A 12,304-nucleotide genomic window follows, 5' to 3' on the forward strand; every position below is an offset into this window, starting at 1 on the left:
TCCCCACCGTATAACACACACACACACACACACACACACAGATACACACACACACACACCTTTTGTAGGCTGACTTAAGTTCAGGTCTTTCAGAAACCTGAATTCTTTATTAGAATTTATCTAATGAACAGCACAGTTTGCATTTTGTGCTGTAAATCATTTGACATAATAAGCCAGGGGGTTCAGAGCATGCAGCCACTCATTCCCATCCACTGCAATTTACAGATACTGAAGTCTCTGAAGTTCTTAGGACACACCTGTATTGTTTTGCAACACTTACTAGTAAGGGTTGTAGATGTTTCTCACAATGTATCACATTCCCCAAGTGTATTCTTATACAGTGGTACCTCAGGTTAAGAACTTTTTTAAAAAAATATTTTTATTAACTGGCCAATCACATCAAATTAAATCACATCGCATAAATTCCAAATTACAAAGCCAAATTTTTAATTCGTTCTGGAGGTCCGCTCTTAACCTGAAACTGTTTTTAACCTGAGGTACCACTTTAGCAAATGGGGCCTCCCGCTGGTGCTGCCACGCCGCCACTGCGCATTTTCTGTTCTCACCCTGAAGCAAATTTCTTAAGCCGAGGTACTATTTATGGGTTAGCATAGTCTGTAACCTGAAGCATCTGTAACCTGAAGCGTCTGTAACCCGAGGTACCGCTGTACTTTATTTAAATCTGTGCGCATTCCTTTGTATTTACCCCTAATAAAATTGCACCAAATGAACATATAGCCAGTTGAATGGGTGGGATGCAGTACCAGCTTAATCATGCTTACTTAGAAGTAAGCGACTGTGTCAACCTGCAGGGAGGTCTCAATTGGAATTACTTGCATAAGGGCTATATAATATTAGGGTTGCCATATATCAAAAAGTAACATTTCTAACTTTTTTTGTGAACAAACCCAAATTGTTGAGCTGTTGGCGGGAAGTCTCCCCTCAAAATACTGATTTTAAGCTTTTAAAGCTGTTTCCACTGCTTTTTCCATCACATTGCCATACATTTGGGTTTTCCCAAACATTTCTCCAGTTTAGCAAAATCCCCCCCGACACCATTTTTACACCTGGAAACCAGGACATGTCAGGAATTTTCCTGACATATGGCAAGCCTAGCTATATATTCCTTGGGTACAGTGGGGATGCTTTTCAAATTTGCACATGGCACAAAGCTGGGAGGGATAGCAAATACTGTAGTAGACAGAATCGGGGTTCAAAATTATTGTGGCATGCAAGGCCAAAACCAAGAAGATGAAGTCTAACTGAGATAATTGTACAATCCTTTTAGATGCAAGGCATCAAAGACATATGCTCAGGGTGGGATAGACCTGGTTTAACAGCACTACTTGTTAAATCTAAATATAAATCACAATCTAAATATATTCATCTATCACAAGCTGAACATGAGCCATCAGTGTGATGTGGCTGCTCAAATAGCTAAACTTAGGCTGTACAAACAGATGCATAGGGTCCAGATTATGAGAGGCAGTGGTCTCACTCTATTTTGTACTGAAGTACAATACCCAGTTCTGAGCACCACAGTTTAAAAAGGATATGAACAATACTATGCATATGCAGCTTGAAATGCAGCTGTGACAAGGGAAGATTGCCTTGCTCTGTTTACAGTTTAAAACATCTGTTAAGATGGGGAAGTCTCTTTCTCTCTCTCTCTAGTTCCTGTTTGTGTGAACCAGTATATTAAACATTCAGGAGCAAAGCTGATAACACCTGAAACCCACAGCACCTCATCTTTCAAGCTGAGTGCAGGCAACTCCATCCAAGCCCATCTAATCCTGGATCAGCTCTGCTCTTGAGCAACAGCACTTCTGGTGGCTAAGCTGAAATGAACAGGCCACTCTTTATAGTTGCATACATAGGCTTCCTATTGCCTTTTTGACCATGGCCACAAACACATTTTATTTTATTTTATTTATTTTATTGCATTGCATTGCATTGCATTGCATTGCATTGCATTGCATTGCATTGCATTGCATTGCTCTTTCATCAGGAGAATATATCCCCGGATGTGCATGCGACCTTCAGCTTATCTAGTGCATGTCAACAACTAACAAATAAACTTTCAACCTTTGGCAATAACCTCATCCTGTCATTCAAGCATGTTTTTCCTCCCAGAAGTCTTCTTGACACTTCATTAATGTGAAATAGTTTCCATTTCATGTATTATTATTTTCCTTTGTGAATCATTATAAAATAGCATACTTTTCTTTCCCTTTTTGCATTCCTGATAGATCGTCAAAATTTATGTTGTGACCCTCTTTCAGAATTCCTGCCTGGAAACATGATCCCTGGTCAAGGGAACCACAAGCACATCATAGGTCATGCCATGGTCAGATTCTTCATACAAAATTACTGTTCATATATTAATTTATTACATTTATTCCCAATTCCTCCAAGGAGCTCAAGGTGGCACACATGATTCTCCCTCTCCCCATTTTATCTTTACAACAACCGTATGAGGCAGGCTAGGCTGAGACCTTGTAACTGCCTCAAGGTCACCAAGGTCATGGCTGAGTGGTGATCTGAACCCTGGTCTCTGAGGTGTTAGTCCAACATTCAGTGCACATGGTCTTGTAGTATTTCCCCTTTGAGGAATGCATTCCTGTGTCCTCACTGCATAGAAATTTGTTGCATTTCAGCTGCAATAGGTCTGTTTGTGGAAGTTCATTTCCATATGTGCAGAGCTGCCACTGGGTGCTGGTATGAGTTTATAAAATGTAATTTATATACCTGCCATTTTTGGAACTAGAGATCTGCATAGCATTTAATAAAGACCTGAAGCTGTTCTTGTCCTTCAGCACATTTTCTGGCTGACTAGCCTACACTACATAACAGAGTTATGAACACCAAAAGAATATAATATGTTCATTCAAGTGTTAGAGGAAAAACACACACACACACCCCAGGTTCACTTTGAAGATCCACAAGCCATTGAAATTAATGGGACTTGAAAGCATTTACCTTTGCCTGGATTTTGCCTGAAATCTTCATCTTGAAAGTGGCTGTAACTTAACTGAAGAAATCAGAAACCTGATCTTCAAATAACTCTGGTTCCAGATCCCCAAACAGGGATCAAAGCTTAAAAGAAAAGTGCTTAGTTTAGTCACATATCTAGAAACCTAGACATCCAGCTGTGATCCACAAATTTGATAAGCATTTAAAGAAACTTTTGGAAAAGACAATCAACCCTTCAGCAGATTAAGGCTGATCCTAAACCGCTTATAGTGGTACCTCGGGTTACATACGCTTCAGGTTACATACGCTTCAGCTTACAGACTCCACTAACCCAGAAATAGTACCTCGGGTTAAGAACTTTGCTTCAGGATGAGAATAGAAATTGTGCTTAGGTGGCGTGGCGGCAGCAGCAGGAGGCCCCATTCGCTAAAGTGGTGCTTCAGGTTAAGAACAGTTTCAGGTTAAGAACGGACCTCCGGAACGAATTAAGTACTTAACCTGAGGTACCACTGTATTTGGAAACAAGCTCAATTAAAATAAGTGGAATTTCCACATAATTGCCCTGATTTGGCAATATGTTGCTTATAATAATATAGTGATTTTAACTGCAAATGTTGGCCTAATGTTAGAACTCAGAGGGATGCTGCAGGCAAAAAAAAAAAAAAAAAAAGGAGCTGTGCAAAATGGACTACAAAATGCAGTGTGCAACCTTCGAGAGATTTTTTGGGGGGGAGGGGAGAATTACCACCCTCAAACAGTGGAGTACAAAATTTGTGGGCTTACTAATAAGTGTTTCAGACCAGGAAGGTGGCTTTCAAATCAACACAGAAGTATTGAAACTGTACTCCTGCAAAACATGTTTATGAGTCCAGAAAGAAGAAGAAAAGGTCATGCATCTCCACAACAATATGGGTTCCGATCATACATCTCACGGTGGAAATGATGGCACCGGCTGTGGTATTACAGCAAGAGGGTAAGCATGAAAAGCAAATGCCTGTATCACTCACAGAAACTTTTTTTAAAAAAAATTCTGTTGGAAATCACAAAGGCTGCCTGCTGAAGCCCACTCTGTCCATTCATGCAATGCAGGGACTGGCCCAATGTCACCTAGTGAGCTGTATGGCTGAGTGCAAACTAGAACCTCCCAGGATCAGCTCAACACTGGGCTGTGTGTTCTGAAAGGGGGTCGTATATCAAGTGAGGTTGAGTGCAGGGCAAGGCCTGACACACAGCACTGAGCAAAGATGGCTTCCTAGAATTCCCTATGCTATTTGAGGCTGTCCGCTATTTGGGAAGGGGGATTTCCCCTGTGAGAGAAGGTGGGGTTTGGCCAGATAGAACAGTCCTCCATCTCTTCCTGTGCACTGGTCCAGGGGTTCCCCCAATTTGGGGGATGGAGGTAGGTAAGCTCCATTGCACAAGCAGAAGTCCTTGTTCAGAGCTTCCACTGACAGGACTGATTGGTTGAGATTTCAACTCATATACAGAGCAATCCAACCACCCTTTGCACCAGGCCATGGGGATGGGTAGGGTTCGACTGGATGGAGGTGTCTCTCTGCCAGTCTCAACTGGCCTCCCACCACCTGCTAGCTGTGGAGTGACACCAATATAACTCTGCAAAATGGGGTGGAGGGGTGGAACTGAGTCAGCCCATAATTCATTCCATCCACAAATAGACCTGCCATTGTTCCATGATGGCATCAGGCCCATTCCATGGCCAATCACTGCACATCTTCAGGCTGGGAGAGTAATCTGCCTGCTCCTAATATTATGTCCTGGACTCCATGTACAGCAGAGTTACGGGTGCAGAAGTGGTCCTGCCACTCTATAAAGTTGTGCTGGACTAGAGGAAGAACTAGGATTGCTCCCTTCGTGTTGAATGAAACTTTATGGTTATTTCATGTTGGGCTGTGGGCGAAAGACAGGAAGCAGTAGGGGATAAGCCACCTGCTTCCTTTAACATCATTAAAGTATTGTGAAATAATATTGAAACCGGTCCCACAGTTGGTAGAACACAGTTTGTTTTACCAACACACACATCAGGTGTTCTGTTGCCGCTGCTTCTTCTCCAGCAGTAGTAGCAGTCATTCGGGCAGTTGTGCTGGTATTTATTTTCTTCATTTCATACCAGGCACTTCCAGTCCTGAAGGACTCCCAAGGTGGTTTGTACATAATAATAGTGGAGAATGAAACAATATGCAACAAAATTGCACAGATTGAATAAATATAGCACATAAACAAAACCACAATAGCATAATTAAAAGAGGCATCATTGTTGTAAAAGGCTTTCTGAGCTGTCCTCTTCCTTCTGCTGGTCAACTGTTAATCTAATGAGGGCCATAGCCTCTGGCTATCACAACTCCAGCAGCCATCTTAACTAGCAGCTCCTTCCTCCCACAGTGACCCAGAAGGAAAGTGGCCCCTCCTCCAAATGTTCTCTCTTCATGCACCTGTGTAGTCATTAACCTAAACAATGATAGCCAACCAAAAGCTTTCTCAAAGAGCTAAGAGGCAAGCAGTGACTGAGCCAGGTGGGTGCTTTTTAGTAGAGAACTCAATAACCACAGTGCCACAGCCAAAAAGACCCCGAGTCTCCTGGTGATGTCACCATGTAAGTGACACACCTTCCAGTGTTGCCTGTCTGGTTCCTAATCATGTTTCACAGTTGACCTAGGTGAACATGAATCTTTATATGTTCTGTAATTGGCATAAAAGGTAAAGGTAAAGGTACCCCTGCCCGTACGGGCCAGTCTTGACAGACTCTGGGGTTGTGCGCCCATCTCACTTAAGAGGCCAGGGGCCAGCGCTGTCCGAAGACACTTCCGGGTCACGTGGCCAGCGTGACATCGCTGCTCTGGCGAGCCAGAGCCGCACACGGAAACGCCGTTTACCTTCCCGCTGGTAAGCGGTCCCTATTTATCTACTTGCACCCGGAGGTGCTTTCGAACTGCTAGGTTGGCAGGCGCTGGGACCGAGCAGCGGGAGCGCACCCCGCCGCAGGGATTCGAACCGCCTACCTTTCAATCGGCAAGTCCTAGGCGCTGAGGCTTTAACCCACAGCGCCACCCGCGTCCCTGTAATTGGCATAGAGGACAGTTAATAACATTTTGGGTAGCTGAAAATCTAACGAAAGTCTGACAGTGAGCCCTGAAAGACAGGCATTATGTGAATATTATTTCCCAACAAAAAATGGCAATCACTATAATTTTACTAGATATACTAAAGAAAATGGGATCCTCAGCAGATGCCTATGCCCTGCATACATACGAATTATTCTTTCCAAACATCTTTTCTCTCCCCTTTACAAATCTACCAATCGTCATTCTCCAGTAAATCTCCTTCCTCTTCCACAGTACATTCCTGCCTGTCACTTCAAAACAATCTAAATCCTTTAATGTTAAGCCAAGAGGTTATTTCCATTCCCCAGTCCAGTTTTGATAATGTTTCCCAAATCTATCTTTCCCCCATTTCTATTTTTAAATATCATCACTTATCAACTGTGCTGTTCCATTTCCCATTATGTTGGGCATGCTGTGTAGGCCTGCTGAATAGCCATAATGTGCTGATTTGGACTGCTTCAGTTTGCCACCCTTGGTTACTTGGCCAACTGAGGCAGACAAGGAGAATTGTATCCATTATACCTCTATGGAGGCTTTGTGTAGTGGTAGGTGAATAATTTTGGTACTATTTTATATCCACAAAGCCCATTAAAGTACACTCTAAATAGCCCTTGTATTTCAGTGGGGTGTCCCTTAATGATCTGGGAAAGGCAAGAAGTTCAAAACATTCACAGCCAAAGAAAGTCAGATTACAGGCAGGGAGTTAAACATCTGTAGCTGTCCTAAATAAATACGAATGAATAAATAAATAGTTGGTAAACCCCTAAATGGAATGGCGTTTTACATCTGTACAAGTTGACATCCATCCACACCCACAGTTTACTGCTGGATTTTTCTATGAAAGAGTAGAAATAGGCAAGATCTATCACATCTGATGTTTTCAAAGAAGAAACATTTGTTAGTGAAATATGAATTAGCTTCTAACATTTCATGATGTTCACTATATCAGTTCTCCTTCTCCCCAGTAAGAATATTGCAGTTGTTCTGAGTATAGGAGCCCCAGAAGTGGTTATTCTGGAAAAACAGCAATGTATTAATGTTAGAGAAACTTGCCTTGTTGTATTTTTTTAAGGTCCTGACTAAACCCAAGGAAGTGGTGCACTGATGAATACCAGTCCTGGGGAAGATTGTGAGTTAAAAAATAATATATTCAGAGTAGACCCACTGAAATGAATGAGCATGGCTAAGTTGTACCCATTAATTTCAGTAGCTCTCCTCAGAGCAAAACTTTGTTGAGTGCCACCCAATGGATTGGAGCCAAAGAAATGTAAGTAGAACTCTATTTCCACATCAGTGATTTCTCGACACTCCTCTCCACAGCAGCTCTCTCTGTACAAAAAGAGTGGGCACAAAAATGAACATATTGGTAAAAAAAATGCATTGTATATAGGAAAACCCATTTTCAGCCTCGTGACTGAAAATATCTTAAAATGTGATTCCAGCAGCTTTTATAAATGTATTTACTAAGCAAAGATGGATACCTTTTGCACAGCTGGTCGGCTATTTTGTTTTCTTAGCACTGTGTGCCCAGGCTTGCAATCATTCTAGCATGTTTCTTCTAAAATCTTGCTTAATCTGACTTTATGGATGCTAAGGTGGTAATTAAAAAAAGAGTTAAACATTGCTGAAACAGCCAGTTCTTCCCCCCACAAAAATAATGTGTTGACTGTACAAAGTAACAAGTGAGCAGCTGCAGTACTATTATGGCACAACTCCTGGCTGACTTCAGTAGGAAATATGCGTTCTGCAATATGTTCTGTTTTCTTAAGCAAATTACCTCGATTTTGATCATTCTTCATCAGAACACATTGAATATCTAAAAAAGACGGTGGTTACGTCAAAATGTAAATCCTGCCTTACCTTTACACATACAAAAAAACTTAGCTGATTAGAACCATCAGCTGCAAGCAAATAAAACAAACATCTCAATCTAAACCTTCAAAATCAAATGCAATACATTATTTTAAGATCAGTGTTAGTGAGAAAGACAGGGTCTTTTAAGAGGTGCTGCTCTCTGTCTTTCAGATGGGTGTGAGTTTTCCCCATCCACACAGTGGAGGAAGAGATTTTGTCCTAGAGGAGGAAGAGGAAGGAACATCAAGGCCATGCATGGCCAATCAGAGTGGGGCAGACACCTGGCCTTAGGTAGGGTAGTGTTGCCTTGTTACTTTCTCTTGGCTTCAGCATCTCACCCACAGTGTGGAGTAGTTGGGCTTTGGTAGCTGTCTTTCTAGGGCCTGAGTAGGGATTTTTTGGGGTGTCCCTGATTAGCATGTGGCACACTTTTCTCAACTACTCCATGCTGCTCATGTGAATAAAGTATGGTACAGTGGCACCTCAGGTTACAGACACATCAGGTTACAGACTCTGCTAACCCAGAAATAGTACCTCGAGTTAAGAACTTTGCTTCAGGATGAGAACAGAAATCGCATGGTGACGACGCGGCGGCAGTGGGAGGCCCCATTAGCTAAAGTGGTACCTCAGGTTAAGAACAGTTTCAGGCTAAGAACGGACCTCCAGAACAAATTAAGTTCTTAACCCAAGGTACCACTATATACACAAATGACACACCTGATGCGAACTTTGGGTGCATATAATAGCCTGAGGGCAGAGTCAGCTACCAGGTTTTTCCTGCAGTCTATGGACCATAGTTATGTGATGATCTGCCAGGGCAGCACTAAAGAGCAAGAAGCCACAAAAAGGAAGAGGTGTGTGGGAGAGGCAAAAGGCAAAGCTTCAAAATTATGCTAGAACAACACTTATTTTACCATATAGTACACCCAGCACTTTGGGGTGTGTTGCTCTCTTTAGGGGCACAAATATCTCATTGCACTTAATGTATCTCTGCATATTGTTTAAAAAATGGGACTTACCTGTGAACCAGACACTTGAAATCAAAAGCTTTAGTCCACTTAACCTAGAATTCTGCCACCCAATTGTTTGCACCTTATATCTAGGTATCTTATATCAAGTCAAACTGAGACCCTACAGCTTCTGGATAGCTTTGCCTAAACAAAAATATTTTTAGCTGGCACTAATACTGGAGGGATACATTAAGGTGTTGCTTCTGAAGACTTTACTCATGAGATATTTGTTAGGGAACCCTTTTTCCTGGATTTCACTTGCAAGAGCCATCTTTTTTAAGGGAACACCATTCATTTTTAATAAGCATTAATCACTAGAAATGAATATGTCATATTTCCTGAAAGACTGTGACATTTTTGGCTGCTCCAAATTTTTCGCAGCTGTGTGTGTGAAAACAGTGGCACACATGCACACACAGATAGTGTCATAATATAAACCCTCTAGTAATATGATCTAGCTAGTTAGCTAGCTAGCTATCTGCGAAGGTAACATAACAGGTGATGGTGCAAGGGAGATATTAATTAAAATGCCAACTCTTAATTACACTTTGTTTGAACACGAGAGAGGGAGAGAATAGAATTTCCTGAGGGCAACACGAAGATTGTATTTACAATTCAGTTGTGGACAGGTGCCCAGATTTTAGCTTATCTATCATTTGCTACACACTGGGTTGTTGCCTACAAGCTGCCATCACTAATGGTTTGGGATGGTGCCACACATTTCAAGTAGTGCTGCTGCTCTCAGGTCAGGGTCAAAGCTAGTCATGGTGCCATGTGAAATCCACCCACCGTGTTTAGTAAAAACTCAGTCAAGCAAACCAATTCACCAAATAAATAAACAAATCAGTTGCTCTTTTTGCCTTTTTTGTTTGGTTAAGTAAAATACTCATCCATTTTGCAGTTGTGAAACATGTGCTTTTGTTGAGAATATTTCCAGACATTCCAGCCATCCCTCTTTTGACAGACACTCAGAAACCCAAAAACTGGTTCACACATACAGTTAGTTTACTTGATGACTAATTAGACAATCACAAATAAAGGAACTCAAGCAGAGCTTTGATAGCACCTCCTCTTACCACCTCTAATGTGATGCTTTTCAGTTAAATCAGTTCATACATTGGACTGACAATCGTTCAGTACAGAGCAATCAACTGTTGAGAAATGTGAATTATATGGGTTTGATCCAGCCAAAGTTGCAGATGGGCTGAAGTTCAGTGCTAGGGTACATGCTTGGCATGGAAAAAATGTCCCATGCACAATCCCAAGGCTGGGAAATTCCCCTGTCTGAAAGTGTGAAGAGTTGCTGCCCATCAATGTAGAAAATTTCAAGCTATTTCATCAGATGATGTATCAATAGATTCCTATTTTCTATATTGGTTTTCAGCAATTAAATTGAACCTGGATCTAAAACAAAATCTTTTAGTTTTCAGCATTTAAATTTAACTTGGATCTAAAACAAAATCTTGGATTGTAAAACAAAACAATTTGTTTCCTGTGTTTAATTACATAATCTTGTAATACTTGTCATAATACTGTATTACAAAGTGGTCATAGGTGTTATAACATATCTTTAATCTGTGAGATATACCACATAAATAATTTAATAAAAGAGAGGCACATGACATTGAATGCCCTAATAAATATCTCAATATTGATTTAAACAAGTTCCCATTTTGAACTTGATGTTCAACAAACTCATGTCTTGTTTGGCAAGGGTCAAGCATTAGCACTTTTAATCTGGAAAGAGAAATTCAGATTATCATTTTTTCATTTTCAAAGGTAATGCATGAAGGGGGGGGGGAGAGATCTTCCAGAGCTATAAGAATATGTTGCAGAATTGTGTTTATTTCTTTTCTCTGTGTCTGTCCACCCCCCATGCCATAAAGCAGCAGTTCAGAGTGGCTGGTCTACTTTAGATGTGGGTATTTTTGATTCAAAGGAACATTAAGACAAGGATTTCAAACAATTTTGATGACTGTTTCTTAAATAGTACATCTGCATTATTCAACAAATTCCAAAGAGCAAATAATTCCATCCAGAAAATGTAGAAGCCATTTCCAAAGAGGAATGAATGGCATGCACACTAAAAAAAAAAAAATCCTGACGTACTTTCTGCCTTTAGCATTTTCTTGTTACAAGTGTAGTTGTGTTATATGCGTAGTTCCACACATCATTTTGTTAGTGACTCCCATCAAATGTCTGCTCTTACTAAAAGAAATATTTTTATGCCCGATCTCAATTTCAGTTGAAATGTACTCTAAAATTTCAAGTGCCATTTCCATTTCTTTCCCAGAGTCAGAAAGCAGACTACAGATCCATTACTTATTTTTAAAATCTGCCAAATGCTGTAAACATTCCTGGAGTGGGATTATTGTGCCATTACACTTCCATCTATCGATCCATCTCCCTGATTTGTGTTTTTTCTTTATGAAAGGATCAGCAGTGCTTTGAATGTAGCTTTGTCCATGTATGTGGAAGAAGATCGAGATGGGTTGAAAATGTTATTAAGCTTTCATGTGGGAATGTGAGTATCCCACAACAAGTAAATTTGTCGCCATAATGCACTGGAAGGAAAAGTCCAAGTCAATTTGGTGGTTATAACTTCAACGAAACACCTAAGGACTATCAGGGGAAGCCAGAAAGGTTTCTTAGAAGCTCTGCTGGACCTGATTAAAGGTCATTCTAATGCACTCTCCCTCTTTGCAGAGTGAACAACTAGCTCCCTATACAGAACCAACAAGGAGAACATGAGGGCTATAGCATTCTCTATCGCAGCTGGTGCAGCGGGTGGCCTGAGGAGAGTCACAAGGCCTCAGATGGGGGGCTGAGGTTCCCCATCCCTGGTGTAGAGCCACTTTGGACATCGTCTAATATTGTGCCCCAGGGGCATGCTGCCACTCTAAGTGGGGTGCCTCTTAAACAGTACCCTTTACTTGAACCACATGGCACGGAGTGAACATACTTAGTGTGTTCAGAGTTGCCCAAGTCATGGGCAGAATGCAAAGAGCCCTTCTGACTTGGTAGTAATAATACTTTATTATTTGTACCCCACCCATCTGGCTGGGTTTCCCCAGCCACTCTGGGCGGCCTCCACAAAGACCAAAAATACACCAATATGTCATACATTAAAAACTTCCATGAACAGGGCTGCCTTAAGATGTCTTCTGAATGTCAGGTAGTTGTTTATCTCTTTGACATCATGCCTGGTTCCCTGTAGCTTTGCTTCTCACAATGAGGGAGCTGCCAGAAGGCCCTCGGCACTGGACCTCAGCATCCGGGCAGAACGATGGGGGTGGAGACGCTCCTTCAGGAATACTGGGCCGAGGCCATTTAGGGCTTTAAAGATCA

Source organism: Podarcis melisellensis (assembly GCF_964234715.1).
Source record: "Podarcis melisellensis genome assembly, chromosome: 3".
NCBI classification, from domain to species: domain Eukaryota; kingdom Metazoa; phylum Chordata; class Lepidosauria; order Squamata; family Lacertidae; genus Podarcis; species Podarcis melisellensis.